Source organism: Ranitomeya imitator, chromosome 4 (genome assembly GCF_032444005.1).
Source record: "Ranitomeya imitator isolate aRanImi1 chromosome 4, aRanImi1.pri, whole genome shotgun sequence".
Taxonomy (NCBI): domain Eukaryota; kingdom Metazoa; phylum Chordata; class Amphibia; order Anura; family Dendrobatidae; genus Ranitomeya; species Ranitomeya imitator.
The window spans coordinates 475,440,899-475,453,235 of NC_091285.1; the positions used below are offsets into that span (position 1 = coordinate 475,440,899).

Here is a 12,337-nt window from a genome sequence, read left to right on the forward strand (position 1 = left end):
AATCAGGGCCAATTTGTGTTTATTTGATTTTATTTGGTAGTTTTTATGCACCATTTTTAATTTTGTTGAATTTTATAAAGAACCTTTCCCTGTCTGTTTTGAAGTCACATAGGGAAATCGATAGAGAAAAGAACGATAACTAGAACATACCGTGGTCTGTCTTTAGAAGGATGTCTCTAAAAGGATAACAGCAAATATGACAGCAGAAATATGCCAGAAAAATAATCCCCTGCTATAGATGCTTCATTATTATTATTATTATTATTATTACTATACTTCGTTATTGCTATCAATCTGACAATCGATCTGCTTCATCCTCAGGTATGTCTGCTGGCTGCACCCCGAATCCCATCCCCATCACCCAACTTTCCTGATCTTCCTCACCCTGCTATTCCTGGTATGTCCGCTGGCTGCACTCCCAATCCCATCACCATCACCCAACTTTCCTGATCTTCCTCACCCTGCTATTCCTGGTATGTCCACTGGCTGCACCCCCAATCCCATCACCGTCACCCAACTTTCCTGATCTTCCTCACCCTGCTATTCCTGGTATGTCCACTGGCTGCACCCCCAATCCCATCACCATCACCCAACTTTCCTGATCTTCCTCACCCCACTATTCCTGGTAGGTCTGCTGGCTGCTACTACTGTACTGTTTTTTTTTTCCTCTGCATGTTTTCTCATTTTAATTCCTTGATGCCAATACACAGTTGGCTTTATCTTTCCATTTGGATCTATTTCCCCTTGCATTTTCCCTTCTAACTTCTAATTAATCCCCACCTGTGTCTGTGACCAGTCTCCCTGCTGCTCCTCCCTCCTGATCACACCTGGCCTATTTCATGTGCACTACTTAGCTTGTTATAAATTCAGAGACACAGGTCTGTCTGGACCGTGGTCTGTCTCTAAAAGGATAACAGAAAATATGACAGCAGAAATATGCCAGAAATGAGCCAGAAGTGAACAGAAGGTAAGACTAACCACTATTAATAAATGTACTAGATTTTTTTCCCTTTCCTCCACACTTGCTCATCATGCTGACATACGCTCTAACAGTATTGGCTCCATTACTCCTCAGCCTCCTTCGCTATCCCCAAACCCCAGCACCCTCTAATCAAGTAATAAGCTCTCCTTCCCACCTGCCTCCCCACCTCACCTCCTCTGCTGACCTGCTCCTCAACCTCAGATCTCTCCTGTTAATACACAAAACAAGCCACCCACTCTCCTTCTCCCACCTGCCTGCTCTGTCTCTCTTTGCTTCTCCTCACTGCTGGAGACATATCTCCCAATCCTGGACCCCCACAGCTCATGCCACCCACTACTACCCCTTCCTACAACTCCCAACCCAATATAAACACCCCAAATCTTGCCCACCTCAAATCCGTGCCCATGATGCCCACCCCCCTGCACCCTCTCTCTGGATCACTATGGAATGCATGCTTCATCTGAAATAAACTTCATGTGATTCACGACCTCTTTACCTCTCATAATCTTTTCTTTCTGGGCATCACCGAAACATGACTGACATCCTCTGACATAGCCTCCCCCGCTGCACTATGTTACGATGGCCTCCACTTCACCCACACTCCTCGCCTTGGCAATAAACATGGTGGAGGAGTGGGCCTTCTCCTTTCTTCCAACTGTACCTTTAACCCAATCCCACCTCTACCCTCCCTTATCCTCCCTCCTTTTGAATTCCACACTGTTCGCATCTACTCCCCCTACAACCTCCAAATGGCCGTCATATACCAACCTCCGGGCCCGACCACTGCCTTCATTGACCAATTCTCCACCTGGCTCCTTCACTTTCTCTCTGCTGACATTCCTACCATCATCATGGGTGATTTCAACATCCTCATTGACACCCACCAGTCTGCAGCCTCCAAACTCCTGTCCCTTCCGTCATCCTTTGGACTTACTCAGTGGTCCTCCTCAGCCACCCGCACAGACGGACACACATTAGACCTTGTCTTCACCCGCTTCTGCTCCCTATCTAACTTCAGAACCTCCCCTCTCCCTCTATCTGACCACCATCTACTCACTTTCTCATCCCTGTCCTCCTCACCTGTCACCCATGTCCAGCAACATGCGCACCCACGCAAGAACCTCGCACACCTAGACACCCACACACTCTCTGACTCTATCCTACCACTAGCATCCATATCCTCACTCCACGACACAGACACTGCCACTGCTTTCTATAATGCCACTCTTGCATCAGCTATTGACATGGTCGCCCCTGTCATGCATAGCAGAGTGCGATGAACCAATAGACAACCCTGGCACAATAACATCACTAAAAAGCTTCGGCAAGTATCCAGAATTGCAGAACGGCATTGGAAGAAAACACATTCGCAAGATGATTTCACTGCACTCAAACAAGCAACACTCGCATTCAAATCAGCTCTCACCTCTGCTAAACAGGTCTACTTCACAACCCTCGAATCTTCCTTATCCCACAACCACAAACAGTTGTTCAACACTTTTAACACCCTCCTCCACCCTCCACTGCCCCCTCCGAGTTCCCTAATCATTGCCGAGGACTTTGCCACGCACTTCAAAAATAAGATCGAGCAAACAAGGCAAATCTTTGTCGACAAACCACCACAACCCCTTTGTATACCAGACCAATGCCCAAACCCTATAACTTCACTCTCCAAAATCACTGAAGGGGAGCTTGCTCATCTTCTCTCCAAATCACACCTCACCACTTGTGCACTTGACCCCATCCCATCCCACCTCCTCCATAACCTCATCACCACACTAATGCTATCCCTAACCCATCTCTTCAACCTATCACTAACTTCTGGTACCTTCCCCACTGCTTTCAAACATGCCACAATCACACCTATCCTCAAAAAGCCATCACTTGACCCAAGCGCTATGTCCAGCTATTGCCCCATATCTTTGCTCCCATTTGCATCCAAACTCCTTGAGCAGCATGTCCATGCTGAACTTTCCTCTCACTTTGCATATAACTCTCTCTTCAACAACCTACAATCTGGCTTCTGTCCCCACCATTCCACTGAGACTGCCCTGACCAAAATTACTACCGACTTACTTACAGCCAAAGCTAATAGACAATTCTCTATTCTCCTCCTTCTAGACCTGTCTTCTGCCATTGACACAGTTGACCACTGCCTCCTACTACAGATCCTCTCTTCCTTTGGGGTCAAAGACCTCGCCCTATCTTGGGTCTCCTCATACCTTAATAACCGCACATTTAGCGTTTCCTACTCTCATACTAACTCTTCATCTCACCCCCTCTCTATTGGTGTCCCTCAAGGCTCTGTTCTTGGGCCCTTACTATTCTCAATCTATACACTCAGCCTGGGACAACTCATAAGGTCCTATGGCATCCAGTACCATCTATATGCTGATGACACTCAAATCTACCTCTCTGGCCCATATGTCACCTCTCTGCTCTCCAGAATCCCAGAGTGTCTATCAGCCATATCCTCCTTCTTCTCCTCTCGCTTCCTCAAACTCAATGTGGACAAATCTGAACTAATTATCTTTCTTCCATCTCGCATATCTTCCCTACCTGATATATCTATCAAAATAAATGAAATCACACTTTCCCCGTCCCCAAAATCCAATGCCTTGGAGTAACCCTGGATTCTTCCCTGTCCTTCAAACCGCACATCCAAGCTCTCGCCACCTCCTGTCGCCTCCAGCTGAAAAATATTTCCAGAATCCATCCTTTCCTCAACCCTCACTCTACCAAAATGCTTGTGCATGCCCTCATCATCTCCCGCCTCGACTACTGCAACATCCTCCTCTGTGGCCTACCTTCTAACACTCTCGCACCCCTCCAGTCCATCCTTAACTCTGCGTTCCAACTAATTAATCTCTCTCCTCGCTACACTCCTGCTACCCCTCTTTGCAAATCCCTTCACTGGCTCCCAATTTCCCAGCGTATACAGTTTAAACTACTAACACTGACCTCCAAAGCCATCCATAACCTTTCTCCTCCATATATTTCCAAACTAATCTCTCAATATCTTCCCTCACGTAATCTCCGGTCCTCCCAAGACCTCTTTCTCTCCTCCACGCTTATTCGCTCCTCATCCAATCGCCTCCAAGACTTCTCCCGAATATTCCCCATCCTCTGGAATTCTGTCCCCCAACATGTCTGGTTATCCACCACATTTGGATCCTTCGGCAGAAACCTGAAAACTCACCTCTTCAAAGAAGCTTACAACCTGTAATGACCACACGGCCACCACAACACCATCAGAGCTACTGCAACCCTCAACCTACTGTCTCTTTCCCTATAATCCTGTGGAATGTAAGCCCGCAAGGGCAGAGTCCTCTTCCCTCTGTATCAGTCTGTTATTGTTAGTTTAGTTTGCTGTAAGTGATATTTGAATTTTGATGTAACCCCTTCTCATGTACAGCACCATGGAATTAATGTTGCTATATAAATAAATAATAATAATAACATACTAGAACATACTGCATATCTATTAAATGTAAACCACAAAAAACCCAAACAAAAATCCTGCACCTGTAGACTGTATATTTTGTTTCAGGCTTTAAGGTAACTTTGTTTTTACACTAAAAAATAAATAAATAAATAAATAAATAAATAATGCTGGTGCACCAAAATCTCTCAGTGCCGGAGACGCATGGAAACTCTATTAACCTGCAGATTAACCCTATATCTGCAGGCTGATAGCATTATTAAACATGACAGGTTCCCTTTATCACACTGATACTACACAACAAACACATATACACAGCTTTAGGACTTTTTCACACATCAGTGTGTCTGGTAAGTGTGGTGACAGTTTTCACATGTACCAGAGACACTTACACACATACAGTAGACCCATGCAAGTGAATAGGTCTGTGCACATATCAGTGTGTTTACAGTGTATTTGTTAACAGCAGCAGGTGATATAGAAGGGTTAAAAGTTTGGCTTTAAGTGCCTTTTGCCTTTAATTGCTAGAATTACTAGACTCTGTTGATGCATTAGTCTGATGGTCTCCTCTTCAAGGAGACTACACTTCTTATCATGTATGTTCTCAATAGTTAGCCACAACATGTTCTGGGTGCATGGTAAATAAAGTATGACCCAGGGTGATGGTGGGGGCTACATGACTTACATTGAAATGCATTTGTTGCAAATGGTATAAAACTTTGCCTTGTTTCTTGATATATCAGATAAAAGTGACTTGCTCACAGAATATGTGTGAGGTGTCCTTTGTCTCCAAGCGTGCTTGTAAAATGACGGGCGTAACCTCCTGATTTGTCCTCACTTGTGATCTGTCATGTCTGACATTGGGTCAGAACGCAAACAGCTACGACAGTTTTGGCGCCCAACGTGGGGCCGTGGTAACCAGCCTATTCGGAATCCGTATGTGGGAGCTTCCTGGGAGATTGGACATGCAAAACACCAGCTGCAGCAATGTGAGAAATTTTATTCTTACAATCTGTTTTGCACTTGCAATCTCTCTTCTGGATCTCTCCATAACTCTGGGTAAAAGGCTGCGAACACGGTTCAAAGAATCCACATCACCAGTGAGTTTTGTGTTTTGTCTGTTTATGTCCGTATGTGAGTTGAATAATAGAGTAATAAGATGATAATTGTGATAATTGTTATCTGTATTATTTGTCAATATCCTAATTGGTTGTGTATTTGTGTAGTGTGTAGTACAGACCTGGGAAAGACTCTGTGCAGTGTTGTTGCTTTGGTCATTTTGGATTGGCAGTACATTATATGAAGCTGTATATTGTATAGGGCCGTGTTTTTTGTTGTTTGGCCTTAAAGTGCTTTCAGATTGTCAGTAGACACTGCTGCAGTTTTTTTATATAGAGTTGTGTTAATTCCAAAGTGCAAAATAGGCAGGCTGTGTGAACCTTGTATGTATGTCTATGAGAACCTCTGAATGAGATGAGAGGTGAATAAATGAGTATAAGGATAAATAGATAAATGCCTGATTGATGAGGGGTTCCATTAGGTGTGGTCCTCTGTATGTGACAGAAGACATTATTTAACTCAATTTGAGCTAAATTAGGTGGAGTGATTGAGATACGGGATTTTCTTCTTGTAAAAATCAACTGAAAAGTGAAAGGAGAAAGAAAAAACAATCCCTGAATGAGCATGTATGAATGAATGATCACATAAGTATCATTACTTATCTTACTGTTGTTGATTGTCCAGGATGAATAAGTTGTGGATATTTTTAATGTACATTTAATTTACATCTGAGATTCAGTGAAATCTGTTTTATATATGGCTTGATATTGCATAGGTTGCTATATGTGTTTTGGCCGGACGCGGTCAGAATCAGCTTATTCAAGTTGTGCAGTGATCTGCCTGTATAGAGAAACTGTTTTTAATTCCGAGAGGATGAATGTTTTGTAGAGATTAAGCGAAACGCACACAAGCACATCGATAGCATCTGTGTGTCATCAGTTTGACATGTATTAGCGCGGCGCCCCAGGGTCCTGGTCGTCACAGTGGTATTGCTTTCCTCTCGGGGAGAGTGATGCTATGTTTGGAGGCAAAGAAGGATAACTGCATCCAGGTATCACAAACAAGCAACACATTTCACACTCCAGACCACCAGGGGGAGTTTTTGCTCCTATTTATTTGGTCACTCCCCATATATAAATATAGCTGGTAGTCTGTAGGCAAAGTTAGTTCAGTTCCTGACAGAGCTCCTGACAGGAGTTCCATTAGAAGAAAGTTCCAGACAGTAGTCTGTGGAGGACAAGAGGGTCAACGAAGCTGTGCATGCCCTCAGAGCTGCAGCTCTCAGAGAGAGACATTGAAAGGCAGAATTGTATTGCAGTGAGCGTGAAGAAAGTCAAAGCAAAGGAGAGGATACCAGAAGGGGACCAGCCCCGAACAGGCTATCTCCTTCTGAGGCGCAGAATCCTGGTAGCCAGAACATCGAGGGAGTAAAGAACTCTACGCCTTATTTCAGAGACTGGCAGGACCGCTAATTGCAGGTTACCTGTCCGCACCTACACGCAGGAGGCACAGTGACACCACGCAGAGCCGGGTTATCTAAGAGACCCTATAAACTGGCTCAAGTCACCAGTCATACGGGTTTTGTCCTATCCTATACGGGGGACAAAGAGAGCGAAACACCACATGTGTGAGGCCCTTATGTGAACCCATAGGTAGTAAGGGAGTACACCAAAGCATCGTAAGGGAAGGCTACTGATTTCCACCTGGACAAAGGGAACTAAGGACTTGCCTCCAAACCAGCCGAACTCTGCACTGCCCTGTGATCTGGTGCTCTGGACTGTGGATGCTGAAGTCTTTAGTAAAGGTAAAGAGACTGCAACCTTGTGTCCTCGTTCTTCACTGCGCCATTTACCATTCACCATCTATACACCGGGAAGCCCTGGGGACACACTTCACCTGTGGGAAGGTATACCATCTAGCTGCCATAATATCACCCCAGTGGACCCCTTAAAGCAGCGTCGGTCACCCTGACAGAATACCACAGAACATAAACTATATCCTTTTAAAGACCTTTCCCTTTTACATGGGCTCCCTGGGTCACAGACAGGGTCGCAGCCACCGTGACATCCCCTGTGAACCGCAGGACCCGGTAACGAGTACCCCTAGCTCGCGGGGCGACTCATTAGCACCTGGGAGTCAGCGATACAGCTCTCGTCATTCTCCCCTGCTTAAGCTGCGATCAGCTCTAGCAAGGGAGAATGTTGAGAGTTGTATTAAATTGATGACAGCGAGTTCAGGCAACTCTGGATGTGAACATGGCCTAACTCATACTATTAGCAACAAGCCCCTGCTTACCTCTTCATTCCTGGCAGCTCCTCTCAGCTGTCTCTTGCAAGTTTTGTCACCCGCTTACAACATCAAACATTTTGCCTAGCCAATACTGGATTAAAGGGATTTTCCGATGTTCAAAAAAAAATAGGTTATGGATACACCTCCGATGGATAGAGCTCCAATAAATCCAACATGGGCCACCCTGGAGGTCTACAGTGGCTCCGGCAGTAATGCCTGCTCCATTCAGAAATCAGAGCACAACTGCAGTCTGTTCTTGGCTGCAGAGATCAAGTGACTAAAAGAGCAGGTCATCAGCCTGTGCTTCCTCGGTTGAGGTGCTAGAAGGTGATCATACGACTGCTTTTTTATTTTAAGCGCATTCATGTCTTAATTTTATTTGTTTTCTATCGACAACTCCTTTAAGCATAACAATAGACTTTATTATTGCCCTACTACAATTTTTTAAATTGTTTTTTGATTTATTCTTCATATTTATAAATTCTAAAATAAAATTACTTACATTCATATTCATCTGAAGGGCCAACAAAAGAACTGGCAAAGAAAAGAAAAATACATATTAGACTTTATGATGCCAGATAAGTTATGATTTATGAACATTCACATGAACCTGACCAGTGCATGAAATTATAGAAATAAACTTTTTATATTCGTGTAGTGCTCTGCGCACCCCATTCAATGTGTAGTGGCTGTTGCCAGGTACTACAGAACAGCTTAATGATGAATGAAGCTGCGCATCGCAGCTCTGTTCAATGTGTTTACATCTGGCCGCCACCTGATCGGTGGGGGTACCTGGTGTCAGACACCCCCTAATCTGATATTGATGACCTATCTTAACTACTTCCTTCATTATGACATGAATAAATGTCCTGGGCAGTGGTCAATAAGTAAGGAGGAGGTTGAGGAGCAGAGCTTCTTCTATATGTGGTAGATGCTGGCTATATTACACATGCATGTGTCTAATAGTCACGGTTGGAGTTGTCAGTACATGCGTGCACCAGCTCCCATCTGCACCCCCACAGTTCGATTGATAGATACTGATGGGTTACCATGAAGCCATACTGTAAGACTTTATTACCTCAGTATTTTGTACAAACAATTAAATGACCACAGGTTCAAAGTAAAGTAACATATATGGTAAACACCGGAAAAAAAAACACCAGAACTACAGGTGTTTTCCACTTCACTTGCATAAAAAGGTTGCATGAGCCCCACATATGTATCAATAAAAATGATCTTGCAAAAAACAAGCTCTCATTCAGACCCATCAACAGAAAAATAAAGATGTTAGAGGTCTAAAAAAATGCTAAAACAAAGCAAAAATAAAAATCTGTTACAAAATTTTTAAAAATTACATAACTTACTGTATTTTCTGGCGTATAAGACTACTTTTAAACCCTTGAAAATCTTCTCAAAAGTCGGGTATCGTCTTAACATAGTAACTATGTTACTATGTTACTATGTTACTATGTCTTATACGCCAGGTGTCGTCTTATAGGGCAGGTGCGGGTATTATGTGGGGAGCGACCCCAATGACGAGGTGAGGGGGCACCTCACCGGGAAGGTGTAAGTGAAGCAGAGGCAGAGAAGGAGATAATAGGATACAACGGCGAGCCAGATGAGTGAAAGAGGAGTGTTTTTCTAGGCACAGCACCGCTCTCTCTCTCTTTTTTGCATAACCCTGGCATCCCAGACGCTGACAGTTTGCTTCACTTACACCTTCCTGGTGAGGCGCTCCCTCACCTCGTCATCGGGACCACTCCCCCCCACTATATACTTCGACCGCAGATTGCTCCGCACCCACCCTATAAGACGACACCCGGCGTATAAGACAACCCCCGTCTTTTGAGAAGATTTTCTATTTTAACTGGAAAAGTTTGGGGTCGTCTTATACGCCCGGTCGTCTTATACGCCGGAAAATACAGTAAATAGAAACAAAAGTCTATCACCATAATTGCACTTACCTGGTCAATCATGTTTAACAGTAATTTTTGTTGTATAGCGAGCATCATGAAAACTATACCGAAAAAAAAACATTTCTGAAATTGTATTTTTTACCATTTCATTTACTTGGAGTTTTTTCTAATTTTTCATTACATTGTATGGCAACATGAATGGTGTCATTCATAACTACAGCTTCTCCCACAAATAAACAAGTCGTAATACGGCTATGTCAACAAAAAAGGAAAATTATATACCGTAATTCTTGGAGGAATGTTAGGAAAAAACAAAAGAACAAAACAAAAAAAATGTCCTGGTCACTAAAGGGCTAAGAATAGATCATCAATGTCTCATGACAGTAAAACTCTTTCAAGTTACTGCATGAGTACATGACTCAGTTTTTCCTTTTTAATGATGCAAAAAATGTTTTTTCCTTTTTTTTATAACTAGGAACAAAGTGCAGAGGTATTTCAAAAGAGAAATCTGATGGTCTCTGAGATGATCAACTTTTAATATATTCACAGAATTATTATGACAAAACAGCCTAAAATTTATAATTTGCTTGATAACGCTGAGCATTATTCACCGGGCACATGCTAATGAGTCCTTCTGTATGCATTCATAAAAAATGTATTACTTCACCTCTCCCTGACTCCTCACATTTGAGTAAATGCAACTGCTATATAAAGTGATTAAGATATAGGGACAACCCAATGTATATTATAAATACAAAAAATATAAATATAGATTATCTCAATGTGGAAGTAATAATATCTGCTTATATGTGACCTTAATGGGGTTGTCCAGTCAAAATCAATAAGTCTGCAAGGGGTCCAGGAACAAGTAATAGCACATGGCAGTCGGTTTTTGAGAAACCACGGAACAAAACCCAGATAACTATAGTTCCTCTAAGCTGGAGTTATTTGCGCTCATCGTGGGCCATGACCAAGAAGTTTGCCGAATACCTCAATGGACTACAGTTTTTGGTCCAGATTGACAATAATTCATTGACTCATCTGAAAAAGTGTGAAGCTGGAGAGCTCGGAACAGAGATGGGTCTAATTACTCTTTCAAGTACTGTTCTGGCAAAGAGAATGCTAATGCTGATGCTTTGTCTGGAGTCACCCTTACCGTTTCTTCTAGAGAGGTGGAAGAAGAAAAGAAGATACCAGACTTAGGTTGAGTGAAATCCGTGGCCTCCGTAGCCAAGACTAATGAAGTAACAGCAGGCCAGATGGAGTTGCTCAGCAGGACACCGGCCAAATGGGCACAGACCCAAGATGACAAACCTGTAATCTAGATGGTCAAGGGCTGGCTACTAGAAGGGGAATGGCCTTCAGTGATGACTCTGGCAAATTATTCTCAGATGGCTGGAAGATTCTGCATTAGTGGGAAAGATGGTGTAATGTACCGGACAGTGAATTTGCCGTAAGAGAGAGCAAAGAAATGTGAAGTCGTGATTACTAGCAGCCTAGCTCAAAGTGTGGCTCAGGAGGGCCATGAGAAAACTGCCCATTTTGGTCAAGAGAAAACTTACAAATGGATTCAACAATTTGTTTACTGTCCTCAACTGGAGCAGATCATCAGAGAAGTCTGCCAGCAATGCAGAGCTTGCGAGCTGGCGAAGACATCGGAGCAGAGGGTGCCGACTCAAGTCGCTCGGTCAACTGCACCCCTGGAGATCTTGATGATTGACAAACTACTGGCCAGGCCTGAAGCAGGAGGGCTACACTACTGTCTAGCTATGATGGATCACTTTTCAAAGTTTGTGGTGGCCGTACAGACCTGAGACCAAACTGCAGAGACAGTGGCTAGGGTCATATGTAGTCACTTCATTCAGATACATGAGGATGATTCACTATGACCAAAAACCATGCTTTAAAGGAAAGTCATGGAAAAGCTCTATGAGTGAAATGGGATTCATAGGTCCTGAACAATACTATCACCCAAAGGAAAATGGCGCCTGTGAGCGATTTAATCAAATACTGCTGCCGATGCTCCTAACCTTGGAGGGAGACATGCTGCATGTCATCGCATGCTGCATGCCGCATGTCACATGCTGCATGTCATCACATGTCGCATGCAGCATGTCGCATGCCATTGCATGTCGCATGTTGTCGCATGGTGCATGTCATCGCATGTTGCATTCACATGCTGCATGCCGCATGCTGCATGTCGCATGCTGCAGGCTGCATGTCGCATGTTGTCGCACGGCGCATGGCGCCGCATGTCGCATGTTGCCGCATGCTGCATGTCATTGCATGCTGCATGTCGCCGCATGCTGCATGCCGCATGTCACATGCTGCATGCCGCATGTCACATGCTGCATGCCGCATGTCACATGCTGCATGTCATCACATGTTGCATGCTGCATGTCGCATGCCATCTCATGTCGCATGTTGTCACATGGTGCATGTTGTCTCATGTTGTTGAATGTTGCATATCACATGCTGCATGTCGCATGCTGCATGTTGCATGGCGCATGTTGTCGCATGGCGCATGTCGTTGCATTATGTCATCGCATGCTGCATGTCACATGCTGCATGTCATCGCATGTTGTCAAATGTCACGTGCTGCATGTCGCATGATGTCACATGTTGCATGTCGCATGGTGTATGTTGTAT

At 44.0% G+C, this 12,337-nt stretch overlaps 1 protein-coding gene across 1 annotated transcript in view; it reads right to left on the reverse strand.

Annotated features, from left to right (window-relative positions):
- Positions 1-12,337, reverse strand: part of LOC138674562 (uncharacterized) — an 87,904-nt gene that overhangs the window by 9,950 nt on the left and 65,617 nt on the right. Inside the window, exon 7 of the mRNA XM_069762384.1 lies at positions 8,275-8,306. The gene's annotated coding sequence lies outside the window, so the exon portion shown is untranslated. The remainder of the gene's footprint in view (positions 1-8,274; positions 8,307-12,337) is intronic.